The 17,134-nt window shown below is 40.8% G+C and overlaps 1 protein-coding gene across 1 annotated transcript in view; it reads left to right on the plus strand.

Annotated features, from left to right (window-relative positions):
- The window catches only part of SGCA (sarcoglycan alpha), a 358,162-nt gene that overhangs the window by 66,532 nt on the left and 274,496 nt on the right, over window positions 1–17,134 (plus strand). The window lies entirely within an intron of this gene.

Below are 17,134 nucleotides of genomic sequence, written 5' to 3' on the forward strand. Positions count from 1 at the left end.
TTGTTCTAATACTCTCTGTGACTACCATTCCACATTTATTTCTTGTAGCTGTGTTCTTTAACAACAAATCATAAATCTCATGTCAGCAAGAGAAGTAAAAGCAAACATAATACCTCTTTACCAGTTTTCAAGCTGTCTCTTCTTATTATCATCTGGGTCAGTAACTAGAGTGGTTCACAAAACCAGATAGTTAATCTGACCCAGTTTTAGGTCGGAAATCCAGTTAAGCACTCAGCAACAGCAACTTGCTACTATGGGAGTGTGAGCAGCTGACACTGTGAGCCACACAAAAGGCTTGAACCTGTAGTTACCAATAATACTGGATTTGTTATTAGTGTATAACAGTAAATATTGTCTCTTCCACTAACGAGAGATGTAATCACTACAGAGGAAATACTACCAGTAGGAAAATGCTTTGCTCTTTACAATATCATCTTTTAGGCAGATTTCTGGGCCATATAAGATATAATGTCACTGTCATAGCCTAGTATGGGGACTCAGAAGGAGAAGGGCCTTATTGGGCCAAATAGGCCCAACTGGTCTAAGACCACCCCTGCTCATAACCATAGGTAAAGGTGAAAAGATAGATTGACCAATAAATTGATAGCTTTGTCCTGTAACTCCACTTTGTCTTCAGCTCCATGGTCAGGCACAGTACTTGCAGTACTGCAACCACTACTTAGAGCCACTGGTCAGTTTCTTGATGTCTTCAACCATCAGCTGAGAACAATACACCAAGATAGTTAAATTCCCCCAACAGGTCGTAGCTACTTCAATTTAACTTGCAGACAGCACTCATATCTTTTTTCAGGAGAGAAATTTGACCTCTGGTAGAAGTGCTGATATTCATCACAACCTCTTCATACTCAATAGGTAAATGTTCTAGTATATGCCAGAGATCACAGACTGCAAAAAAAAAAAAAAAATCAACCTTTCATGTCCCCAAGCTGAGTACTATCTGATCCTCAAATGTAACTTGAAATCCTGGCTATAAAAACTATGGACAGGAGGGGAGACAAGCTACACTGTTAGTAGAATCCTGTGCCCACCTTGAATGTATTTCACTTAATGGTAAAAATGTTTGTAAAATGTCTGCTTCGGAAATGCAAGGATGGAATGGCAGGAAGCAGTAACCATGACACTCTGTGCTGTTTGGTACCTGTTACAGTACATTCCAGGGTACATGGTCATAGGTCTTTTGCATATCTAACAAACACACATAGATCATGCTAACAGACTTTCATGATTGCTTCCAGTATCTGTGCAGGCAAAAAGCTGATCCACTGTTCCATGGCCAGGATAGAACCCACACTACTCCTACAGAATCAGAGCCTCAGCTGTCAGTCTCGTTTCCAGTTCCCTGGCATCAACCTTTCCAGAGATGCTTAGCAGCATGATCCCTTAAAAGTGGAATACATCTTTATGTGTCCCCTTTTAAAATGTAGATCAGCACCTCAGTTTGGAAATTCTGAGGTACTGATCCCACCTTCACTGTAAAATTGAAAAGGCATGTCAACCACAACATACAATATTTACTCCAAGAAAATCTATTAACCTCTACCCAACAAGTTTTCTACCCTGATCAAAACACAACAGCTGCCCTTGTTGGCTTTTTGGACCACATAATTAAAGCCAGCAATAACAGCAGTTTAGCTTCTTCCCTCATTTTAGATCTCTAAAGCTTTCGATATAGCCTCACATTCCAAAATACTCTCAAAAATGTCTGCTTTAGGCTTTTCCAGTACAACAGTCACTTAGTTCTCCAACTACCTACCTAACTGGCTACAATTAATTAAATTGTTCTCTACCTGCTCATCTTTTCTCCTAGTTATGGTGGTGCTGCGGTAGCGTTGTCGCCTCACAGTTAGACGTTGCCCGTTCGATTCTCAGTTAGAGCGTCTTCTGTGTGGCGACATGCGTGAATGGGTGTTCCTTCGTTGAAGGTTGTGCATTAGGCCCGGCAAGCCAGCACGTAAAAATCTACTGCCAATCATTAGCGGACCGGAGTTCCGCTGTGGCGACCCCTAACTGGGAAAAGCCGAAAGACACAACAACAACAAAATACAGGAGTCTCACAAGGTCCATACTTAGTCCTTTCCTTTTTAACATATTTATAAATGATTTACATACATCCTCCCAACAAGCTATACCTATGCAGTATGCAGAAGACTCCATTGTCATTTGCTCATCTAATAGTACTTCCCAGTTGCAATCTATCACTCAGCATGCTTTTAACTCTATTGAAAATTGGCTCACTGATAATCAGCTTTCCCTAAATCCAAAAAAAAAAAAAAAAAAAAAAAAAACTGCTGTTATTTCTCCCCAAATCCCAAACACACATAAAAGGCATCTTCAAAATATCCTCTCTCAACAATACTGAAATTGAATTTGTACCTCACACAGTTACTTGGTGTCACAATAGATGATCAACTGAAATACTCAGAAAATGGTATATAAATCCTCATCCTGCCCACAACCAGCACCATTCTTAACCATTACCTTCCCAATCGCACTCTTCACTCATCTGAGAAACACCTCCTTGAAATCCATGAACAGAGAAAATCTATTGGTCACTGTTTATATTCCTACTCTAGCTAATGTCTGGAACAGTATTCATACAGACATTAGAGCAATGCCACGTAGTCAGATATTCAAACAATCTCTAAAGGGACTTTTTAACTCCTGGCTCTGTATATGTCTTACACCAGGCTGACACTACTTGTTACTCCTTCCTTCCCTCCCTCCCTCATTCCTTCTCTTTTCCTTGCTTTTCCTTTTTTCCTTTCCTCTCCTCCCTTCTCTTATTAGCCAAAGCACTAGTTACTTCTCTGATAGCTCCCTACTTTAACTCCATTTCCTAATCTCCCCAACTGCAAAATATCTTTCCTTTCTTTTAGTCTTTTGCCTATTTTTAAAATGCTTAACTTCTTTACCGTCTGTTATCACTATTGATTGTACTTTAGTAGGTGCTCAGTATCCTATGATTGTTGTTTATTATACCATGATCCCCCCAAAACGTGCACGCTGATTGGCCAGCGTGCCCGTTGTAAATCGAGTTATACTAATGGAAAAAGGTCCGGTCGCCCGGACTTTTTTCCATTAGTATAACTCGTTTTTTTTAAACACTGTCTCGCTATGTTAAATGGGTTTAACATAGCGAGGCAGTGTTTAAAAAAAAAAGCAACGGAGAAAGCAAGATCTCCGTTGCTTTTTTTAGTGTCTCGCTATGTTAAATGAGTTTAACATAGCGAGACAGTTTTAAAATAAGCAACGGAGATGTCCGTTGCTTATTTTAAACTGTCTCGCTATGTTAAACTCATTTAACATAGCGAGACTGAAAAGCAACGGAGATCTTGCTTTCTCCGTTACTTTATACAACTCTGATGTACTGCGCAGGCGCGCAGTACATCAGAACTGCCGGATGCCAGACATCTGCGGAAGGGCAGTAAACAGGCATTATATTATGCCATTATTTAAGAAAAGTAACAGTTTCTTTTCTTAAATAATGCCATGGTATAATAGCAATAACCCACTTCTGGGTGTGGGTAATGCTAAATTTATCCACGGTAGGCTTTGTTTGGTCCTCGGGCCGCCTCGGGACCAAACCACGCCAACCGTGGGTAAATTTAGCATTACCCACACCCAGGCGTGGGTTATTGCTATAATATTCACTGTATGATTTTCTGATCTGACTTTATTTATCCTATAAGTTAATTCTACTGTTTGTTACTGCACTTCATGTGATATTATGGAGTTTATTAATTGAACTATGTATGTTGGAGCTTTTCTCTCTAGGCCTGTGCTGAAAATGAGATTTATGCCCAGTCAGATTTTCCCGGTAAACAAATGTGAAATAAAATAAATTTAAAAATCCCAATAATCTCCACTGCCTTTAATATTTCTACTTGGATCTTTGTCATCATGGAACTGTTTAATTAACTGCAGCAGTAACCTAATTTATGGAAAGGACCCAGGTACTATCAGAGGTGTCTGCACTGCTGCCTGAAACAGAACATTTATGTCAATGTTCCTTCCATATGCCAGTATTGTTCAGAGTATAGACTGTTGTTTCGTCATCCCTGTTGAGAACAGTTTGCGCACCTTATTTGTTTATTTATCATTTGTTAAGTGAGTGAGTGCACTGGTCCATGGGTCATTTTTAGTCATGACTCAGGCCACAAGTTTAGTCTAGTCCATGACTGGCACAGCTGCTGTCTTCCTCACCTTTTGCTGTCAGTCATATCTGGTGAACTCTTGTTATCAATGCATGGAAGGTATTTTCTTTAACATAGTTTGTGACCATGACAGGTTCCAATCATCTTTATGACTTAGCTTCTTGCAGATGTCTCAAATACTGAAGCCTTGAATAAGATCCATTTAGATTCTAAATTCCCTTCCTCTTCCTGTATGTAGGAGAAAACGTTGTGGTGGTGAGAGTTGAACTTATCCCAAGCAAATACATATTCTAGGCATTCTTAGGGTACCCTTTGGGCATATTGGCTCTGTCAAGTTACCACCCTAATTGTTTTGACCCAGTTCACCACCATTGGTGAATGGTTGGCAACACAGCACCTCTTTTGAATCAGGTGACCAGGACATATGTCCTCAGCTTTGTTAATGTAACTACAAAGCTGATCATTTTCCTTTGTCTCAAGGTGTTCTGGTACTAAGTGCACTTCAGAGCAGCTTTGGGTTTGAACATGGTATCCATTATGCACAGTCCTTTTCTAGCTCACTAGTTTCATGATAGCTTGCTGTTCATGTTCACATGAGGCAAACAGTTCCTCCCATTCATAAACTCCCAGGTTTTACCATCATTTCTCATGTAAGCATTGAAGTCTTCAAATATAACTGCAAAGTCACAGTGGTAACTTATCAAACTTTCCTCCCACAAGGCTGAGGAGTTTGAGCGGCTGTTATGTACACAGAACAGACAGAGTTTTCCTTTTCTTATCTTGTGGTTGTCATGAGGTGAGCCTGCCATCTAGTACCACAAATATTTGCCTTATGGAACCCAGCTAGAGCCTTGTGAGCATTCCCACATCTATCTGGGGCTTATACCAAGGGGCAGCTCCCGAGCAGTTGAGAAGCCCTCCATGATTAGGAACTCTGGTTCCAGCACCAGCGCTTTGTATAGAAGTAAGACTATCTATATCCTGCTCGTACGTTTCAACCTCTCTTACAACTTTAACAAATGACAGCACAAATTATCCTTGATATATATTAGTCAGACCCCAAAGAATACAAACATATTAACATCAGTGCAAATGAACATCCACGTTTCCTCTTTTTAGCAGCTTTAAACTAAGTTTCATAACATTCATTCTCTGATTTAAAATATATATATATATATATATATATATATATTTTTACATTTACATTTTACATTTATGTTTTTCTAATATGATTAATTTATACATGTATATATGTTTCTTTCTATTGTTGTCTAAGTTTCTCATATGTAACCTATATGTACTTACATATTCAAGTCATTCTGTTTCCTCTTAGGTTATCTACTTAAAGTAGTATCTATGATTAACTAGTTTTTAAATATTATTCTTTTATTTCGTTTGCTTTCAGATCTGTGTCTATGTGTATAATGCTGTAGTGGAGCTTTTCTCCCCGGGCCTCTACTGAAAATGAACATATATCCAGTTAGACTAGCCCAGTCAACAAATGTAAAATAAAATAAAAATAAAATAAAAAGTTGGATCCATTCAGTCAAAAAACATAGACTTTCAGTTTGCTTACACCATATTGTTTCTCTGCCTTTCTCTCTCTCTGTTATGTTTTTAGGAAGAACTTACTGATAATATTAAAGACTCAGACAGTCCAAACCCACTAATCAAAAGAGTGGTTAGTGTAAAAGAAGAGTTGTTGTCAACCATATGTATTTTGGTATAGATAAGTACAGCACAGTCCATTGGTCCTTAAAAACAATGTTGTTTATTAACTGCAGCCAAAAAATGCTGCTACAAACATGGACAGAAATGAAGTGATGAGAAGTAGCTGCTCTGTTCTAAGTTCCGTAACAACAATAATGCAATCTCTCACGCAGGTACCAGTACAGTCCAAATGTGCTTTCCCCATACTAGATTCCTTGCAGGAAGATGCCTGAACGTCTTCAAAGTATTGTATTTATTCTGGTTCTTCACCCTAGACACATGCAATCCCCTTCCACGAGAGGCTAATTTCTGTCACTAGCAGGACTATAACCCACCTTTTTATATACCACTAAAAAGGATAATTGACTTCATTAAATTCCTGTGAGAACTGTCTCTAACTTATACAGGTTGTATCTGTCTGCCTTAAAGAAATAATATGTATATCATGATTTTAAAGAACAATTTTACTTACAATGACACTTTTTACAGCAACATTATTTCCAGCATTTCACATCAGTTTTATATCACTTTGACATACCTCACAACATTACAGCTTATGTGTATATGTGTGTGTATGTATGTATATGTATATATGTGTCTGTCATTTGAATTAATGTTCATTAGATTGAAACAAAAATGGTTGAACTCATTTGATTGAAAACTCATTTTAAAGAAAACCCTCTTCACAATAAATATACCATGAAATGTTTTTGTAGGGGGCAAGCACCCCTGTTTGCCCCCCACACCCGTTTTACTTACATATACTAATTCCTTGGTCTCACAACTGTAGAGAAAAAAGCCCATAGTGAATCAGTGCTGGAGTGAACACACAGTCATATACATATTTGGTGTACAACATCAAACTGACAGTTGCAATCTACACATACTCTGCTACCAGCAGCTTAGCTATAGTGGGGAGTAGGGGCAACTGCTCCAGGTACAAAGTGTTGGGGGAGTGATCAGCTGATCCTGATCTGCAGTCAAATCTGAATGCTGTAGCACTCCAAGTGTGGTCTAAACTGTAGCAACTGCTTGCTACAGTTTTTTTTTTTAAATAAAACCTGAGTGCTATAGTGCTCCATTCAGGCAGGGTATAAACTGTAGCTACAGTTTAAAAGAAAAAATTTTAAAATGAAATAAGTTGGTTTAAAAGCCCATGTTTGCACTTGTTTCCCGCCTTTCCTGCAACTAGTCTAGTCCAGGTACAGAGTTGCTGTATCCAGGACTGTTTATAAGCTTCTGAGCCTCCCAAGCCTTTCTGTGTTGGAGGGAAGCCTTCTAGCTTATCAGTGGGAGTGGTAAGCACTAGGTAGTCTATCTGCCACAAGAGGAGTGGTTTCTGGTCCAGAAATTGTAGTTTATCGGCTGTTTAGGCAGTTTTTCTATCCCTTTCAACTTTCTGGTTTAAAAGCCCACATTTGGGCTTGTTTCCCACCTTTCCTGTAACTAGTCAAATCCCGATACAGATTTGCTGTATCCGGGACTGTTTGTAAGCTTCTGAGCCCCCCAAGCCTTTCTGTGTTGGAGGGAAGCTTTTTAACTTATCAGTGAGAGTGGTAATCCCTAGGTAGTCTATCTGTCAGAAGGGGAGTGGTTTCTGGCCCAGATATTGTAGTTTACTGGCCATTTGGCAGTTTTTCCATCCCTTTTAACTTTCTGGTTTAAAAGCCCACGTTTGCGCGGGTTTGCTCTTGTTTAAGCTCCGTGGATCCAGTTTTGGTGTCCTGCAGACTGCAAGAGCATCAGGAAGGAGAAAGAGATACTCCAAGTGCCTCCAATTTGATTTTTTCCTAATTTACTGCTTTCTGCATTTGTTTTTAGTTGTTTTTAATTTAATTGCATTTATTTAAACTGTATTTGCTTTAATATTGCTACACACTCAAGTGTGCTAGCTTGCACTGCATTTGAATTGTTTTACTGCTGTTTTAGCTGCTTTTCTGTTAAAAAAAAAGTTCTAAGCTTGTTTCCTGCCTTTCCTGTAACTAGTCTAGTCCCGATACAGATTTGCTGTATCCAGGACTGTTTGTAAGCTTCTCAGCCCCCCCCCCCAAGCCTTTCTGTGTTGGAGGGAAGCCTTCTAGCTTATCAGTGGGAGTGGTAAGCACTAGGTAGCCTATCTAGCACAAGAGGAGTGGTTTCTGGCCCAGAAATTGTAGTTTGTGGCCGTTTGGGAAGCTTTTTCATTCCTTTCAACTTTCTGGTTTAAAAGCCCACGTTTGCGCGGGTTTGCTCTTGTTTAAGCTCCGTGGATCCAGTTTTGGTGTCCTGCAGACTGCAAGAGCATCGGGAAGGAGAAAGAGATACTCTAAGTGCCTCCATTTTGATTTTTTCCTAATTTACTGCATTCTGCATTTGTTTTTAGTTGTTTTTAATTTAATTGCATTTATCTAAACTGTATTTGCTTTAATATTGCTACACACTCAAGTGTGCTACTGCTGTTTTAGCTGCTTTTCTGTTAAAAAAAAGTTCTAAGCTTGTTTCCTGCCTTTCCTGTAACTAGTCTAGTCCCGATACAGATTTGCTGCATCCAGGACTGTTTGTAAGCTTCTCAGCCCCCCCCCCCAAGCCTTTCTGTGTTGGAGGGAAGCCTTCTAGCTTATCAGTGGGAGTGGTAATCAGTAGGTAGCCTATATACCACAAGAGGAGTGGTTTCTGGCCCAGAAATGTAGTTTATTGGCCGTCTGGGCAGTTTTTCCATCCCTTTCAACTTTCTGGATAAAAAGCCAGCGTTTGCATTTGTTTCCTGCCTTTGCTGTAACTAGTCTAGTCTAGATATAGAATTGCTGTATCCAGGACTGTTTGTAAGCTTTTGAGCCCCCCCAAGCCTTTCTGTGTTGGAGGGAAGCCTCCTAGCTTATCAGTGGGAGTGGTAAGCACTAGGTAGCCTATCTAGCACAAGAGGAGTGGTTTCTGGCCCAGAAATTGTAGTTTGTGGCCATTTGGGAAGCTTTTACATCCCTTTCAACTTTCTGGTTTAAAAGCCCACGTTTGCGCGGGTTTACGCTTGTTTAAACTCCACTTAGCGGCGCCGAGCTGAGGCAAACTATTACTGGTGCCAGAAAGTCTGCTCTTCATTTTTTCCTTTGAATCTTGCTAGTTCTTTCTCTCTTGCACTTCAGATAGCTTAATTGCTTTGCACTTCAACAGGTTTTTGTAGCAATTATTGTTACACATCTAAGTGCCACCAGTACTAGTTTTTCTTCATGGAAATAGCTCCAGTAATTAGTAGTTATGACCACCCATTCTGGCATGATTAAAGGGCAGTTCTGTGTGCTTTCTCCTATTAACCTAGTGCACTTGGGCATTCTGAGGCAGTGTAGCAACTGCCTCATGTACACAGACAACCCTCTTCTCTTACCTCCCAACACTCAGACTTGTGAGAGATGCACTTATATCACCAAACTGGAAGCTATGCACTCACTAGCCAAGACAAGACTAGCTGGTCAAGAGGAGAAGATGAACACCTGCACCACACCACAGGGAACACATAGCCCTCCAGAACACCCACCATCACATCTCTCACATAAAAACACTAACCACACAACCACCTTCGTGGAGGCCCTCAATAGAAATTTACCCAAACAGCAGAGACCTCCAAGACAGAAACACACTCAACCACCACAACACAGCACAAACCACAGGACACATACCTCACCTCCACAGTGTGCCCCTCAACTTAAGCCCCTAAGGCTAAACACCTTGCCCAATGCACTAATCTTAGGTGACTCAATAGTGAGGCACACAGATGTCCCACTCACTAGGTTGAACAAGGAGACGGTAACAGTCAGCTGTCTATCAGGTGCCAGAATCCGACACATAACACATGCACTCAGGTCACTCCACAACAAGTACAAGTATGAGTCTGTCATTGTCCATGTGGGTGTGAATGACCTGAGATGCACCTCCCTGGACTACATGAAAAGAGATATGGTGGAGCTCTCAGATTATGTGGCCCAGGCAGATATGAACCTAGCCCTGAGCAGTATCCTACCATCACCCAGAATGATATCGCAGTACAAACAAAAAATGATTGACTATAGCAATTGGCTAAGTTTCTGGTGTCATTCTAAGGGGATCCAGTATCTGTCTGCTTGGGATGACATGATTGACAAACCTCAATGCTTTGCCAGAGATGGCCTGCATCTGTCACCCCTGGGCTTTTGGGTACTGGCTAAGGCTCTTGCCAGCCTTATAGTGCCTTTTTTAGGCGGTGTTCCAAAGACCGAATTACCCCTGTAACAGCTATAAATAAATGCAATCTGAGGGTCATGCTGCTCAGTGCTAGAAGTCTAAATCTCAAGATGCACTCGTTTGAAGCACTCCTTAAAATGGAGAACATTGACATTTGTGCTGTAATTGAGAGCTGGTTTAAAGCAGCAGAAAGCACCCCTGTGCTACCAGGCTATAACTCATTCCACACCTTTTGGCACCAAAACATAGACCATAGCTCCAAAGGTGGTGGTGTCTCCTTATTCATAAATGATATGCACACCTCAAGACTAGTAGCCCAACATAACGCATCTGAGATACTTAGGTACATCTAACATTGGGTAAAATGGCGATCCAGGTCATAGCCTGCTATAGGTCCCCAACCATGTCCCTAGACTCTCACTCCATGTTCCTAAGCACCTTGGAATCTATCAAGGTCCAACCAAACACTCTCATACTAGGAGACTTAAACTACCTCTCTATCAACTGGGAAAACTACTCAAGCACCAATGCACTGGCTCAACGCTTCTAGGAATTCAATTCAAATGCCCTGGACCAGCTCATTCTGATCCCCACTAGAGGAAGCAACATCCTTGACCTGGTTATTACTAACATGGGCGTCCATTGCTCTTCACCAGTAGTCAAGCCATTCCTGGTCAGATCTGACCATAAACTAATCACCATGGAAATCCACATCTCACCCACACACACCCCCACAAAGGTAACCACCTTGAAAAACTTCTCCAAAGCTGACTTTGTGCTACTAAAAAGTGAGGTGGCTAACTTTATTTTTTATTTATTTTATATTTTTTGACCGGGATAGTCCGACTGGATGCATGTCCATTTTCAGCGGAGGCCCGGGGAGAAAAGCTCCAAGGGTAAGCAGATACAGCATTACATAATACCAGCATTACATATTACAAACAGACTATTTATGGAGATTACATAGGTAAGCAAGTTAAACAAGTTCCACAGGTTACAGTTAGTCCTGAGTACAAGTCAGGATTAAATTAAATTACACAGTAAACTGGTTAACAGATTTTTACACATTCGAGTTAGCCTGGCTTGATACATTGACATAGCCAGTTAAGTGACAAATGTTGTTTGAGTCTAGTGTTAAATTGACCTAAGGTGGAAAGTAAGGTAATATCAGCTGGAAGAGAGTTCCAGGATCTACTTACAGAGTTTGCAAAGAGAGAATCACTGGCTGTGTTATTAATTTTGCTAGTCTGAATTAGTAGTTTGTTAGAGGATTGAAGTGGTCTAGGATTGTTATAGGGGGTGATAATATTTTTAAGTGCAAGAGTATTGTCCGGATTATAGAGGATTTTATAGGCCATAATCAGTTGGTTATACTGAATTAGGCTGGGTAGTTCAAGCCACCCAAGCTGATTTAGATTGATGCAATGATGTGTCCTAAAAGGCAGCCCAGTGGCAAACCTGGCAATGTGGTTGTAGCAAATTGAGAGTTTGTTAAGGACAGTCTTGTTTAAATTCGAGAGTAGAGGGGATGCATACAGAAGGGTTGAAAGAAGGTGAGAGCGAGCTATGGCAATTTTAGCTGGAGGGGTTAGGAAGGCTTTTATTCTGTAAAGTGACCCTAGTTTTTTATTGATGGTTTTGATAGCTTGGTTAACATGTAGGTCAAATTTTAGATTATTGTCTATGATGACACCTAATAGTTTTGTAGAGGGGTCAGGGGAGATTATTGTGCCATCATTTGATTTTATAGTAAAGGTGAAAGCAGTAGCCCTACGTGTTGGTGAAAATAACAGAATTTTAGTTTTTTTGGGATTTAGGATTAGACGATGTTCAGAAAGCTAGCTTTCTATCATATTAAAGGTGGTCTGGGTAGCTGACCATAACTCTACTGGAGATGTGGCTGAGCAAATCAGAGTAGAGTCATCAGCATATTGGATACAGCTGACTTTTGGGATGACAGTATAAAGGTCGTTAATGAAGATGGAGAACAGCAAGGGCCCTAGTATAGAGCCTTGTGGTACTCCAAGGGTGTTAGGTAGAAGGTTAGAGAGTTTGTTCTGCCAGAGGACAGCCTGCTGTCGACCATTCAGGTAGGATTGAAACCATTGAAGGGCTCTAGTATCTAGACAGAATGTTTGCAGGGTGTGGATTAAAAGTTGGTGATCAACCATAGCGAATGTCTTGGAAAGATCCAAGAAGAGGGCTGAGGATATATAATTATTGTTGCGATTATGGTTTATGGTGTTGGTAAAGGCTAGGAGGGCTGAAGTAGTGCTGTGATGAGGACGGAAGCCATGCTGAGTGTCTGCCATAAGGTGATTCTGGATTAGGTGGTGCATGAGTTGTCTATGAATACATTTTTCCATAATCTTTGCAAGCGGAGAGAGTATAGCTATTGGCCTATAATTGGAGAATTCAGTAGAGCTGAACAGTAACTTCACAGCACCCATGCCACAAGACGCTCTCCTCCAAAAAAAGGAAGCCAATCTGGTGGTCCCCTGCCATTAATAAACTCTACAACAAAAGGAAGAAACTGTTGCAGAAAAAGGTGAAGTCCCAAGACTGGAAAAACTCCCTTATTAGCCTCAACAAAAAGTTGAGATCCCTCATCAAATCCTCTAAAGCCAGATATGAAGGCAGAATTGCGGCAGACACTAAAAACAATCACAAAGCCTTCTATAGTTATATCAAGAACCTCCACGGCAATACCCAGATTTGCACTGAGTTACTGCACAATGGTACTGCCTATACTGAGCCAACAGATATTGCCAACATACTGGCCGACAGATTCAGTGCCAGATTTACCCCTCTCTCCCCCCAAAGGACCAATCACAATACCGGAAGAATGCCAGCAGTACTGCAGCACAGGTTAAAGCTGCATTGTCCAAGGCCAAGAATACAGCTTCCATGGGACCCAATAATATCCCTAGCTGTGTTCTACATGAACTACAAAGCGAACTGGCACCACATCTGTGTGCCTTGTTCAGTCACAGCCTCACCTCAGGCTTTGTCCCTATCGAATGGCGCACTGCTATAGTCATCCCTCTCCATAAAGGGGAAGCAACTACAGACCCTGGGAATTATTTCCTCCTTAGCCTGATGAGTCTGATATGTAAAGCTATGGAGTGCATCATCATGGACCTGATTAACAAAGATATTGGAAATCTCCAAACTCTAGACCCCATGCAATATGGCTTTGTGAAAGGGAGATCATGCCTGCTCAACCTGGTTGATTTCTTTGAGTCAGTCATCAGGCCTGTGGGTGAAGGTAAGGCAGTGCATACAGCCTACCACGATCTGGCCAAGGCCTTTGATACCATTCCTCACTCGGGAATTATTGATAAACTCACCAAACTAGGCATCAACCCCTATATCACTAGGTGGGTTGCAAATTGGCTCACAGATAGAACACACAGTGTGAAAGTAGTAGACTCCAAGTCAGACTGTCAACCAGTCATGAGTGGAGTCCCACAGGGATCAGTCCTGGGTCCTCTGCTGTTGGCATCTAGTTCTCAGAAGTCCAGCCCAACACAGAGGGACTCTGGCTGACCAAGTTCACAGATGATTGCAAGCTGGGAGCCATTATTAACTCCCAAAGTGATGCATACATCCTACAGAAATGCCTCACTGAGATCAATGACTGGTGTCGAAACCATGGCCTTAAGCTTAATGCCAAAAAATGTGTTGTCATCCCCTTTGGCAAAAACTCAGTTCTCACTAATTACCACATTGATGGGAGCCCACTGAGCACTGAAGGCTTTATAAGAGATCTGGGGAAGCAGGTTGACAGCGACCTCTCCTTCGACCACCACATTGCGAATGTGGTCAGAAAGTCCTTCTGTGTGGCACATATCATTACCAAGGGTTTTGCATCCAGGAAGAAAGAGGTCATCATCTCTCTCTACTCTTCCCTCATTAGACCAATCATTGAGTATAATACCCCATTTGGCATGTACCTCACTAGACACCTGCAATAGCTGGATAGGCCACAGAAGTACCTCACAAAGAGGATTCTAGGCATTAAACACATGTCCTTCACGGACAGACCCAAAATACTCCAGCTATTCTCTGTCTCATATTGCTTAATTAGAGACGATCTTTGCTTGACTTACAAAGCCATGTCTGACCCAGCTCTGTTAGCAATGTTACATCTAAAGAAATCCCAATCTGTCCGCACCACATGCTCCAAAGACCTCAACCTCATTACCACAATCAACAGAACATGCTGGAGGGACAGGTTCCTCACCAGAGACTGGCCATACTCTGGAATTGACTTCCCATACATGTCAAGTAGAGCATCTCACTGTCCCTCTTCAAGAGAAATCTTGATGAGTGGATGGGTAATAGAAAGTTCACCCCGGGGATCACTCCAGTGGCTCTACTTGATAGAGGCACTGGGAACTAACATCGGGTGGCACAATTCCAGGGCACTTCTATGGGCTAGGCTTGTAAAGGCTCCAGGGCCATTAGCCTAGTACACATCTATGAACCTATGAATGAGGGTTGTGGGAAGGGCACAGAAACAGGAACTGAATGGCTGTAACAGGAAGGATATATCGTGCATCTGTCCACCTGGTTGGTGTGCCAGTAGAAGGAATGTCTGTTTTTTTTCTACTTTAATGGAAGAGCTGGGGTATTGGGGTGTAGATCTAACTATAATAAACCAATGGCTGTGATCAGCTTATAACAATGGTGTGCTAGTTCATAGTACCAGTCCACAGGGTGCTGGTTGAACCAGCTATGCTACTATCTACTACACTCACCTCCCAAATAACTTCTATGATAAGAAATGATACCATCAGATACTTTCTATAGACTCATACACTTTTCTATCAAATAAGCTTTCAGTCAAATTAATTTTCATTCAAATGGGTTTGCCCATTTGGGTTTTAATCAAATGAATATTCAGTCAAATGACATAGATGCATATCTGTCTATCTGTCCAGTAGCTTAACTAGGATAGTCAACTGCCTCGGGTATAAAGCGTGGGGGCATTCTTTAATGCAACACCGGCTTTTAAAAGCCAGTATTCCATCAGTGGACAAACCTGAGTGCAGTAGCACTCTGTGTGTAGCCTAAACTGTATTAACAACAGTTGCTACAGTTTAAAAGTAAAAAAAAAAAAATTCTGTTTTTTTTAACTAAAACTTGAGCACTGTAGCACTCTGCGCAAACAGAGTATAATTTGTAGCAACTATTTGCTACAGTTTAAAAGATGAAGAAATTATTTTTTTTAAATAAAATATGTTAAAGGAGGGGCAGGGCAGAGAAACGGGACCTGAATATCCATGGCATGAGCGTGTGTCATGCAGCTGGTCACTTGGTTGGTGTGCCAGTAGAAGGAACATATTTTTTTCTCAGTGGAGGAGGTGGGGGAGGAGGGTTGTATATTGTATATTTAACTTTAATATGCCGATCACTTACATGTATCAGTTTATTACATTATTAATTTTTTTTTGCTGAGGGGGTGAGGCACTGTTTCATAGTACTAACCTAGTGTGCTACGCTTCTGCATCTATCTATCTATGGGTCCACCTAAAAACATCTAACCTACAAAAAGTTAACAAAAAAATAATAGAAAAAAACAAACATTGACAGCATTATATGCATACTTTGAGAAGTAACAATGGATCATGCAAAAAGAAAAGAAAATTTTTGCAGAAGGGCAAGACCCCCTGCTCCCATTACACCCCCACTAATTAAATATGCCATCTCTAAAATTGCCCATTACTTATGAAGGCATATTCCTCAACAATGATATTATAGTGATCTTGTACAGATATTGACAGCTATTTTTTTGACTAACTTACCTTGAGCAAAAAGCTGTTAACTTGGTTATAATTTGACTAAAGTCAGCAGTCCAAGGTATATATTATATAGGGACTACTTTAGAACGACGGATGTTTGAAATATCAAGCGCTCACATGAGCGAATATTTCAAACCTCGATATTGCTATTTTTTTTGTACTACAGTGTGGATCAGATTATTTGCCCTTTCCTCACTGTAGTGCGATCTCGGAGTTAGAATATATATTTAGCATGGGTGTGGGATGTGGGAGGCTAGCAATTTCGAGTTTTGGAATATTTGCTCATATGAGCATTCAAGACATTGATCTTTCATTTTTCTGACATAGACCCTATTATATAATATGCTGTCACACACACACACACACACACACACACACACACACACACACACACACACACACACACACACACACACACACACACACACACATTCTTCACCAGTACTTCAGCTAGTGGTATACTATTCATGCAGATCTTTAATGCTCAACAGCTCAACACAGACTTTCATCAAGGGAGACTTCATTTAATGAAGTCTGTGGAGAGTCGTTAGGGATATATTCCCTGTGGAGCTAAATTAATTAATTTATATGGAGTGTGAGACTGAATGTGGGCAGCTTTAAGTTGTCTGATATACTCTGCACAAATTAACAAAAGTCCATGGTGGAGAAGTTTGTACTGCTTAATATAGAGTTCATTAAAGGAAGCCCTCTCAAAATTATTTCTGGGCTGCATGAAACAAAAGCTTGCATAGAGCTTACAGAATGGCTCATGGCTGAAATATTGTTCCACTACTTTTGTTCACATGGTTTTGACCTAGACTCACACAATATTTCGGCAGAACTTTGCCTGTCTTGATTTATTTGTCCACATCTCTTTTGACAAACTTCAGATGTTTTAAGTAGTGCTACTTGATAATATAAAAATTATAGTTAAAGGCAATGGTGCACTTGAAGTACACTTTTAAAAGTAACATCTGACATGCTAGAATTTCATTCATTTCTGATCATTTAAAGCTTGTGGGGAGTCAGTGTCTATCACTGCAAATGATGGGAGTAAGGCAGAAAGCCATACTGTATGGGACCACTGCCCATCTCAGGTCACTTATGCAAAGTATGCACCCCCTAGTGGGTAATCAGAACATCCCCATATCACTTGCACACATCTTTTGGATATGGGAAGAAACTGGACCTTACAGTGAAAAGCCATTCAAGATACAGGGATGTCATGCAGACTCCACACAAAAGGCAATG

Source organism: Protopterus annectens, chromosome 13.part0 (genome assembly GCF_019279795.1).
Source record: "Protopterus annectens isolate FY-2018-M chromosome 13.part0, PAN1.0, whole genome shotgun sequence".
NCBI lineage: Eukaryota > Metazoa > Chordata > Ceratodontiformes > Protopteridae > Protopterus > Protopterus annectens.